Consider the following 11,526-nt stretch of genomic DNA (forward strand, 5'->3'; position numbering starts at 1 on the left):
ACCCTGTGAAATACTTTACAAGAGCAGAAATATGTAAAAGAAAGTTAAATGAAATAGAAATCAATGAAAATAATACAATAACACCTAGAGACTCTGTGGGTTTTTGGGTTTTTGTATTTATTTTTTTTTAATTTTTATTCCAACCAAAGAAATTACCGCATTCTAAACACACACACACACACACACACACACACACACACACTTTAGACGTGTTTCCTGATGGGACAAGCTTCGACCTCTGAAACCGAGGCCTGGCAGTGAGGCGGCAGCAGGCCGGATCTCTCCTGCACCTGTACAGATACAATACAGAGATTGCCCATGGGGTTATCCCGGGTTTCAAGATGCCCTTAATCTTTACTTTTCTTTTTCTTCTTTTCCCCCTGTGTGATAAGAGAAGAAAAATGGTGACAGAGTGTCGTTTTAGGCCCTTGCTACACCCTGACTTGACGAGCTGGTTTTGCCTCCCCCCCCCCCCCCCCCCCACCAGCACCCACACAAGCTGTGCATTGGCATAATTAGTTTGCTATATATGGTTGCGGTACTCTTAGAAGAATGACCTCGCATGGCTTCCTTTTGATTCGTGAATCCACAATGTCAGCCAGAGCAGGGCTTCTGTTGCTAACTGGAAAGGCAAATGAGGGCACTTTTACAATAATAAGGGAGCAGAGTTGTTAGGAAAGTGGCTCCTCACTGGAGGGAAGTGTTTGAACGGGCGGTCTGATCAAGTGATCGCATTGCTTTTAGTTGGAAGGCAGCACCATCACCTGTCTTCTTTGGCAGACAGAACTTAGTCGCAGAGATCAGAACTAATAGTTCTGTCCGGAGCACTCCCTGCCAGTGCGGACATCCATTACATACAGGTCAAAAACGGTTTTCTGCACCCCCCACTCTAAAAATTATGTCAGCTTCCCTGAACTTAATACAGGTGACTGTGCAAAGGGGTGTTTTTGGGTTTTTTTCCATGATGTTTTGTGCGAAAGTCCAGGCAGGTGTTACTCTCAGACCCTGGGAAACGGTTAAAAGCTGCTTTCCGTGAGGACCGCTGACCAGAGCAGTGCTGGGAGACTTGAGAGAACTCTGTCCTTTCAAAAAATGTGTAGCTTCTCCCTACTATGTCTCGTCTTCCCTTTCATCTCTAGTACCAGGGGTGTTGAAGTCTTACTATTGGACTGGGAATCAGAACTTAAGAGGAAGCCGTTTAAGAGAGCTGTTGGTTTCAGCCCGATGCAGATTTCTGTATGGGGTATGTTTACTGCAGCAGCATGCGACTTTGGTGATCTGAACAGGAGCAGACTGGTAGTGGCTGGAATGAATCTGTGTTCATTGGCAGGAGCAGAAGAGGGAAACGTGGCATGGAATGAACAGGCAGTGCCAAACAGGAACTGCATGATTTGTCTCAGCCTGAGCAGAGGCTAGAAAGAATCACAGCCCACTCAGCCCTGTTGCTTCTCAAACAGTTGCATTTTGCTGTAATTCTGCCCCAGATCGGAGTGTGTCTGAAAATATTCTGCAGGGTGCCCGTTGCCTTACCTCAGAATCACTGTCAGAGCTGCTACTGTCACTTCCATCATTTTCCTGAAAGACAAACCAGATCACAGAGTGTAGAACAGGCAGTATGATCAAGTGATCGCATTGCTTTTAGTTGGAAGGCAGCACCATCACCTGCCCTCTTTGGCAGACAGTACTTAGTCATAGATGTCAGAACTAATAGTTCTGTCTGGAGCACTCCCTGCCAACCTGAGCTGCTTTCAAATCTGTAGCTCCCCAACTTCTGAGAGGCCTGCTAAGGCTCATTCTCCTTCTCCACAGACATATTAGTAATGTCTTAAATACTGCGTCCTATGAAATTCATTGGGCCAAATTAACTTTTTAGCTGTCAGAGTGCAATAAGTGAGGGCAAACCATATACATATGCATGGATTTGGAGCGCTTTTCCGCTCTGACCTTATTAAAAATGATCTTACCTTTATCAGCTTGAGAATATTTTTAATAGGGTAGAGCCCCGGACCACAATCAACCTTCCCTCTGAATTGCAGCCTGATCAGTCCATCGGACGGGGGAGGAAAAATCATCATGCCTACAGCCAACCAGATGGCATTAACCATCCCATTACCACTTTTTTTCCTAGCCTCAGTTGGATAGTGCACTTTCCTGATGCATATTTGGGTTTCCAGCTCAATTGGAAGAGGTCTCTGTTGGGCCACGGCACCATGAGCCTTCATTCCCAACTCCCCTGGGATTGTTATACTATTTTTGCATCCCCCCCCTGCCCCCCCAGCCACTGTGGTGACAATCCTCAGCTACGGTCCACAAACCATGGCTCCCTCCAGAACCAGGCAAACATGGACCTTAAGTCTGAACAAGAGTTGTCACCGTTGGGCGATAGCTGGGACTTCCCCAGAGCACTGTCTCTGCATCAGCTCCTGCCCCCGATGGCCTGGGGAGTAGACTTCCAGCCATTGAATCCAGGTCTACTGCATCCCCCCCCCCCCCCCCAATCTCTTTCTATAGCCGACAGGAAACATTTCACCAGTGAAACGTGGCTAATAATTATGTCCAAAATGCATCTGAACCAAAGAGAGAGGGACTAGAAGGCATCACACCCTTGGCTTGTGAAAGGACAGAGCCTGTGCGTTACTGGAGATCCCAGAAAGAAAAACGACTGAGAAAAAGAGCAGCTCTGACTCGGCTTTGAACCTAACAGAGCAGAGATCAGCGGGTGGCGGTTTCCTCACTTTCTTCTCCTTCTTTTTCTTTTTCTCTTTCTTGTGTTTGTCTTCATCTTTCTTCTTCTCCTTGTCCTTCTGTTTGTCCTTGTCATCGTCGTCTTTTCCAAAGACTAGGAAATGAAGGACAGGTTTAGTCACGATGAAAAAAATGGGTCCTGCAATTTCTTGTGCTCTTGTTCTTCCCCATGGAAGCCCCCAACACTTGGGAAGTCAAAGCAGCAGAACGTCCTCAGGGTGCCCCTGTTTTTGATCTTTTTATTATTTTATTCCTTGGGATAACTCAGCTGTAAAAGTTCTGAAAACTCCCACCAATATAAATCTACCAGTAGCATGAAGCCCGCCAAGGATGGAGAAATACTGTGAAGTGTAAAGTGCGTAATTGACATGTGTGGTAGTAGAATCACAACCCCCATCTGCTCGTTCACTTATCCCCCTTCTAAAGCCCCTTTGATCCCCTCACTCATCTTAGTTCTCTTCTCCTCTCTCAAATCTTTACTCACCCTGGTTCCCCCATGAACCTCTTATTCACCCAGGTTTACTCATCCTGGTTCACTCCACCCCCCCCCCCCCCCCCCCATCTCCAGTTCACTCACTCACTCATCCCCCAGTTGATCCCCTCACACACCCTAGCTCCCCCCATGAACACCTCAGGCACTCTGCTTTACTCCCCTCCCCATACTTCTCATTCATCCTGGTTCACACCCCCCCCCCCCAATTCACTCTTGCCCATCCCACTCCACAAACCCCTCAACCCAGTCAGGTCATTTTCTTCACCCCCTCACTCACCAGCTCCTATCAGCCAAACAAAGAGGACAGTGTGTCTCTGGCACATCCTTCCTTCCTCACCAGAACCCAAGTATCATGCTTTGAACCCCCATGATTCAAAGCGTGCCATTCAGGATTTGGCAGGGGAGGGAGGATGCACCAAAGGCACTGCAAGGCCACCATCCCTTTTTTAAAGAGAGAGAGAGAGAGAGAGAGAAAGTATATGTCTCTTAAATTTTCTTCTTATTGAATTTCTCTGGAACAGGAGATAGTGGGAAAATTCTTTTCTAAAGCTTTTGCAATTATTTTTCAAAGCATAAGAACAAGTATGCCAGTCTTTCTCTAAGATAAGATTTTCACTAGTCAGATTTACAAAAAATATCTAAAATAGGTATATATTATGGTATATTGATTTATGATGATTATAGCAACAGACAACAGCAAAGAGAAATAGTGCCCTTTTCAGTATGCTAGTCTTCTCCTGTTGAGTAATAGGAGCCTTTAGAATAAAGGTACAGGCTATAGGCTGAATGTATACAAAGGCCCCCTCGAGTCCTTGCGTAGAATGAGCAGTGGATTTGATGTAGAGCTTAAATGACCTCTAGCACATCTGGCCTGCTGTTTAAAGAACTTAGTACCAGTGGATACTAGATACCAGTGCTAGTCCTCAGACGCAGAAGGAAGCATTTGCTTTACTAGTGCTGCAACCTTGGCTGCTAATATCGGCTCAGAATTTAACATAAATGTTCACGCAGAGTAAAAACGAGAAAACAGATGGCTTACATTTCTTAATAGCAGACATCTTTCACTTCTACAGGGGTCTCTTTTTCAGTTGAATTAATCTATTAAAGAAAAATATTGAACAGGGAAAAATACGATCAAAGGGGATTCCACAGGCCGTTTTATCAGTCCAGGGATTGAGGGTCACTCAAACATTGCCATAAACCCCATGCACACAATTTAAATATAAAAAAAACTTAGGAATTTTCATAAAGTGAAGCAAATACTGTATGAATGCTAAATAAGCAAACCCTTACCCTTTGATTGGCTGTTTTCATTTGCAATATAATTATTTTTTATGCCCTTAAATTTTGTGGTATTACATTATCTATGCTGTGTTTATGAAGACTTTGTGTTTTCACAGTGTTAATCCCTGGCACGCTGCAGACTGTTTATTAATGGCTGAATTGAAAAGTTATGAATATACCCATCACTGGGAAATGAGGGTTGTTTGTTTTTTTTTCTTAACAGAAAGTTGAACCCTCCTGCTTTGCTAATGGGTCTTTATATCAGCAAGTCCCCAACTGAGTGAGGGAGCAGGACATTAACCCCCGCCCCCATATTTAACACCATTTCCAACCTCAGCCAAAAGATTAACTGAAAAGAGACCGTCCTCCACTCATAGCTCAAAAGCCTGCACTTGATCATAGCCAAACGGCCGGTGATCCTTTTATCAATAAATTATCCATGAACCAGGCTATGTGAAACAAAGAAGAACTGAACACTATAAAAAGAGCTTCAGTTAACATCAGGTGGATACTGTTTTTGCTTTATTTCCACAACCCTCTGAAACCAAAATGGTAAAAATACTTTCAAAATCTGTTCTTTTTTTGATGTTTATATTTATCTTCTTATTTTGACTTGCAAAAAGCACAATATTCCCAGAATTTCTTGGGTTTCAGCAGTTCATATAATCCCCCAGCCTTGCAGAACAACAAGTGCAGCCATTTCCTGGGTGTAGTCTGAGGAGACTGAGCGCACCCGGTTTTCTGCACAGGCTCAGTCCTGTTAAACCACTCATCTGCTTTCTGCAGACTTCTTGAATTTCCATACTGGATATTTCTGAAACAAAAGCACCAATTTAAACCAACAGCAGATGTACAGTGGTTTTCCAATCAGACATTGACTAAATTGTATAACCAGCACAACCACAACACTAAATACCTGGATTACTTGCTACTTTATTTGGATTAAACCTCAGTGTGAGCTGCTTTTTTTTGCAGATTTTCTAGTTGTACTTCTGGTGATAAAACTCGCTGTAAAGTAAGATTTGGGGTTTACATTGGACCTCCAGCACTTGCTTCTCACGCTGGTTACAATCCCTTTTATTTATTTTTTTTGTTTTAAATGTGCTCATTTACTGCCTAAAGGAAGCAGAACACATAGTAACAGTGATGACAGCAGTTAAAGATCAAATGGTCCTTCCAGTCTGCCCAGCAGGTTGCTCATAGTAGCAATTTCACAAAGCACAGAATGTTTGGGGGTTTTTTGTAGCCAATCTCATCACTTAATTAACATCATTAACCAATGATTATTCTGTTTTCTGATGAGATCAACCACTGACCAGGCTCATTCTGGATTGCCTATTCCAGTTTCTTCAAAGGATATAAAAGGATTTAAACCAATCATCTGAACTGCGTTATTGGAAACCAGACATCATGAAATCATTTCTTTAAGGAGCTTTATAATAAAAGAATTCAAATCTATACATTTCTACTGCATGCTGAGCCTGAGGATTATCGAAATGCACTTAACCCCAATTTAGGATTTTGCACAGCCTAAAATGTAAAAAAAACCTTAAAAATATAAGAGGGTGGAAGTACCTCACCTGCAAAAAAAAAAAAAGTTCCTTTGAAAATCAGAATACTATTTCCTCCAAAAAATACTTCCAAAGTTGAATATATCAAAATAAAATGGCATCCATAAATGTATATGCAAATACAGTGAACCATATATCCTTGAGCCTAAACAGTAGCATAAAACAAATCTATTTTACTGTACTGAATGAAAAGAATGAATGTTAGGTACCTGGAAGATGGCAAGAAGCTTTGATGTAGTTTGAGATTCCCAGAAATGGGTGTAACAGCCTCAGTAGCTCCAAGTACTTTTATAGTCTCCTCCCTGGTCTTGCAGCGCTAAAGCAGAAAAACTGGTTCCATGAAGAACCTCAGACTCCAGCTCAAGGCAGAAAACAAACTCGCTGCTGTCCGCTCCCCTAGCCATTCATTTCAAAACAAGCTAGGGGGGGTTTGACTTCAAAAGCAGCTAGGGATGCCTGCATTCAGATAGTAGCACCGTTATGCCTTGTTCCTTAACCAGTAAAGACCTGATAAACATTTGCATTCAATATTACTATTGCAACAGTGCTTCTAATAAATGCAGAATTTCTAGTTAGACTTTAGCAGAATCAAAACGTAAGGGGAGGCTCCCGCTTGGGAGGAGAAAGATGTTCCTTCCTTGACTTGTCCAGCTCCTCCTTGCATCCTCTTTCCCCAGACCTTGTTCTCTCCCTCCCAACCCACACATTTAGTTCTTATTCATGCAGCCAATGCATGAGTCAGCAGCCAAAATCACAAGGACTCGCATGTGCGTACAGATTCACCCCGCCAGGGCAGTAGAGATCAGAGGTCGTTGCCATCCACCCACCAACGGGTTCAATATGGGAAAAAAGCTGATGGTGGCCTCACTCCTGTTCCTAATGGCTGGGGGTCAGTGTTTGAATGCTAACAGAAAGCCATCGCAGCTGCTGGGACCCTACCCTCGAGCTGCAATCACAGCAGAAGCCAGAGACTGACTCAGCAATGAAATAAATTGTCCTTGTGTCCACCCCCCTGCCCCCCCGACAAGGTCTACCCACAACCAGAACTCCATAAATTGCCCTTGTGATGGTAATACCCAGCTCTCCATTTTAATGTTTTTTAGTGGTTAAAACGCAAGCTGAGGGGCTCATGTGTGAACAGTTTAGATGTCCTACTGGCCTCCAAAAGGAAGGTAACCAAACCTCTCCCACCTCCAGCCCTCTAATTTAAGCATCTCTAGCCAGAATGCATTTGAAATTCACCTCTACTCACTTTACTAATAATAATCTGATGTTCCAGATGCTCAGGATGATCTTTATCAGGAATATTTATCATTAGGACATGGCAGAAGATGTTGGTTCTGGGCAGAATCCCAATGGGTAAATGGAAGGCACAAGTATTTTAGGCAAACAAAATCTCTTGCAAAGATGAGAAAACAAGTTTATTTCTGTTTTTTTCATATGGCAGACATACAATTGGGAAAAATGTAAATTATAATCACATTTTTATAGTATGGATGCAAACAATTCCATAGACAACATACCACAAAAATATTGCTAACAGCTTTCACCCATCCAACGGCCAATCACGTGAAATCAACTGCACATGAACTGTAAACCAGAAGCCTGGAAATCATATTTATATCAGTCCAAGAATGCATCTAAGTTACAAAGTGGAAGAGCTGGCCTGGGGCTTTGGTAGTAGTGCTGATGGAAATTCAGGTTCCTGGTCTTCAGATGTAAGACGGTATCCTAATCACATCGCCCTTGCCGCCATCGGTGGGATCAGAATGAATCATTAAGGGATGGCAAGGCTTCTAGCTCTCCTGGAAGTACATCTACAGTACTTAAGCTAACACATACAGATATCGGCTAACTTAAAAACTGCAGTAGGGTCTACGATGGCCTGCTGCGGCAAACCACCACGGTAACTCCTGCCAGGAAGAGAAGTGCAAAAAAAAACCAAAACATACCATGGATCCTCACAAGATATTCATGAGGCTTGTGTCAATACCCAACAAACTGTATTGCTGAAATAAGTGAGCCACAAGGTGATAAGATCACACAGTTTTAAAAGTTCCCCTTTGCACTGGCACAAGGTAAGGCTGTTGTATGTTTTCTTTATTGCTTCTACTTATAAACAGAATACACTGAAGGTGCTGACTGCTAGCAATAAGTATCACTAGAAAACAGGTATGCAGCATGCTATAAGCAAAGCTTCAAAGAGGCAAGCTTAAGCCATTTACATCCTTTGTGATTTTTGAAAACAATACTACAACAGTTTGGCATCGGGTCTTGGATGGCAAAAGTGAATCACTTTCTTTTCATGATCCGTTTACAGGTTGCTTGCAGTAAATGATATCTTCATGTTCTGAAAGCTAATTTATGCATTCCTGCATGACCATCTCTTCTTCAAATTGTTTCACCTTCTCTTTACTTTGAAAATTATATAAACATAAAGAAATGCTGTATTAGCAGGTGATCAGTCTTCTGACTTGGTTCTCATCTCGGCTCTCTCCTGAGTTGGCGCTATGCACAAGAAGGCCCTGGTTCTCATCAGGGTGCCCTTTATTACCAAATCTGAGACTGGTCAAGTATATATCTAATTCTCATTGGTTGCTGCCAGGGATTCAGTCTTCCCCTCCCTCCCTTTGCCATCACAGACACTGCACATTTTCATTCATGTCAGTATGTGTTGTGAACAATTCTATCCATACTAACCATGTACTGTACAACAACACTGGTTGGAAGGCAAATGTGTGTGTGTGATTGCATTTCATGATTGCAAAACACTTTGTACATGCTAATCAGAAGGAATCTTCTTCTGCAGCACACCTTCATTATTTGGGAATAATTCTCTAAACAAAGCTAGCCAAGACAGCAAGTGAGAGCAAACACGGAGGAGAGATCCATAATATCAGGCCAATTCAATAAAAGGTGCGGGAGAGCCGGCGCGCCAAGCTGTCCCGACGCGCACCCAGCCACCTCTCCTGGGCATGCAACTCTGTATTTAAATGAGGCCGGGCAGTAATAAGGAGGCGCTAGGAACAATAGCACAGCCCTAGTGCTTCCTTATTAGTGGAAGAGGCAGCTGGCAACGGGTCCGACAACCGAAGCTTAATTTTACCAGCGTTGCTTTTTGAACCCGCTGACAGCAGCAAAATTGAGTGTCTTTTTCGAACCTGTCAACTGGGGAGGGCAGATATATTTTTATTTTTTTTTGGTGCCTCCGACTTAATATCGCTACGATATTAAGTTGGAGGGTGCAGAAAAGCAGTTTTTTTCTGTTTTTCTGTACACTTTTCCTGATGCTTTCAAAGTTAAGGCCTGCCCTGAATTTCTGAGAGTAAAATGTGTGGCTTGGCCGCATATTTTACTTTCAGTATTCTGGGCGAATAACTAAAATAGGCTCATCAACATGCATTTGCATGTGATGAGCGCTATTAGTTTTGGGGGTGGGAAGGGGTTGGCCGGGCGTTTTTCACGCACTATTACCCCTTACAGCATAAGGGGTAATAATAGCACGTTTAAAATGCGCAGCCAAACGAGGGCTAAACGGTGCGCTCGGCTGAGCGCACCGTTCTGTGTCGGCCTGTATGAGAGCTGCTTTCCAGGAGAAAATATGCAGGCACTGATGCTAGGCAGGGGAGCCTGGCTTTGCCTCTTGTCTTGTGCTTAAACACCCTCCTGCAGCAGGCATTCTTAACTGCAAAACTCAAGGAGGGGAGTTTATTTGTTTGGTTGGTTGTTTTTAATACCCTCCGCAATTCCAATTTAAAAACCATGGTTACAGAAGCAATCTATTGTGGAGAGGAGGGAGTAGCTGCTTCATTCTGTTTTGGGGGAGTCCAGAAAAAAAAATCCCGGTCTGAAAGCATTTTTATTTTCAGGAAGCAAAGAGAAACAACGGAGTAAAGTTTTGGAAAATAGATGCTTCCATCCTCTTTACATTGTAAGTTATATTTTTTCATTCAATTCATGGAAGGAAAGTGCTTCCAAAAGTAGGTCAGCTAAGGTCATACGGTTTAATTCTACCTAATAATAATAATACAAAACTCTTCCGTGCCATGGTTCAGTACTACACAACCATTCCACTTTGTCTAGTGACCCACAGAAGGCTTAGAACATCTCTGGCCAAGTAAAGAGCCATATCAAACCCATCATCATTTTCAGAAATCTGCCTCTCTTTCTCTTGTGGAACTGGGGAAGGAGGAGGATATTTGGCAAGATGTATTTCTCTGGACCAAAAAGGTCTGTAAGGCAGCAAGCTCTGGGTCACCTTGTCAGGTATTACAATTGGATAGCTCCCAAGAAGGTGCAAACTCTAATTAGAGAGACAGGGAGAACGAGGGCTGCCGTTCCCAGCCCATTACTAGCCCAGGTTGAACAGTGGCATGGAGTAGCTGGGCAGCCATTATTTTCAAGATAAACGTGGCTCTCTCTTCCCTTAAAGGAAGGCAGCTTTTTCTGACAAACTGAACGACTCATTCCTATAGCAACAACTCTCAGCCATGAAAATATAAAGACAAAGGTTTATAAGTAGGCTGCATTTCAAACCTCTGGACAACGTTTTAGTCTTTATTCTTGCTCGCTGATAAATTTTAAAGAGATCATCTTTGGAAGAGCCCAAAACGGCCTCCAATTTTTAATTTGCTATTTCACCTTGAGTTAACTAAGGCTGCCTCTTCACCCCAGGCCAACCCAGTCCTGGTTTTGCAAAATTGAAAGCAATGGGTAAAAGCAAAGCTGGATGAGCCTGTTCAGTTGACCTAGGGTGAGGTGGCAATCTTAGATTGAACAGAAATTGCAGCATTTAGCTCTGGCACGTCGTATGCCTGCCACGTCTGGCTACACACGGAGACTAGACAGCCTAAGATCTGGGAATTGCTATAAGCGAGCAGGAGGCGGCTAGTATGGGACTCGCGTGGAGATAATTGTTCTGTTTTTTTCAACTTAAGTATTTTACCAGCGGCTCCCCCCTCAGGAATCTGAAGAGCTTCCGTGACGATAAATGCACTTTGCTATCATGGGGGGGTTGCTTCTCTCGCTCTGCTCCAAGTGCTTTCGGTTCAGAATTGCATCCTTTCATATTTTTCTTTGTTATTATCTAAGACGTCCATTCTTTCAAAGCCAGGGGGGTACGCAGAATACTTATGCACGCCAGAAAACCTCCGTGGGGATAGGTCTATCTCCCAAACCCAACCCCAGTCGAGTCACTCCAGCTGTGCTGAAATTAACATGGCTTGGGAATTATACTGTATAAGCCACTTCCCAAAGACACAGCCGAAGCCTCACGAGGCCGTCAGCAAGGGATGTTCAGTGATGATACAATGGGCAGGAACATATTCAGCTCATAAACCACTTTCACACTGAAGGGAATGTCGGCATTTAAAGTGAGCAAATATAGTCTGGAAGGCTGAAAGCAGAGATGAATAACATCTCTTTTACAAATGC

At 43.3% G+C, this 11,526-nt stretch overlaps 2 long non-coding RNA genes across 2 annotated transcripts in view; one reads left to right on the forward strand and one right to left on the reverse strand.

The window, feature by feature from the left end:
• LOC115079857 overlaps positions 1–11,526 on the forward strand; it is a 39,165-nt gene that overhangs the window by 10,524 nt on the left and 17,115 nt on the right. The window lies entirely within an intron of this gene.
• LOC115079856 lies at positions 103–6,496 on the reverse strand. Its single transcript, XR_003853413.1, has 5 exons — positions 6,303–6,496; positions 4,278–4,336; positions 2,736–2,839; positions 1,531–1,575; positions 103–380 (listed from the first exon to the last, which is right to left on the reverse strand). It is a non-coding gene; the product is annotated as an uncharacterized LOC115079856 (long non-coding RNA).

This window comes from Rhinatrema bivittatum, chromosome 18 (assembly GCF_901001135.1).
Source record: "Rhinatrema bivittatum chromosome 18, aRhiBiv1.1, whole genome shotgun sequence".
Lineage (NCBI taxonomy): Eukaryota > Metazoa > Chordata > Amphibia > Gymnophiona > Rhinatrematidae > Rhinatrema > Rhinatrema bivittatum.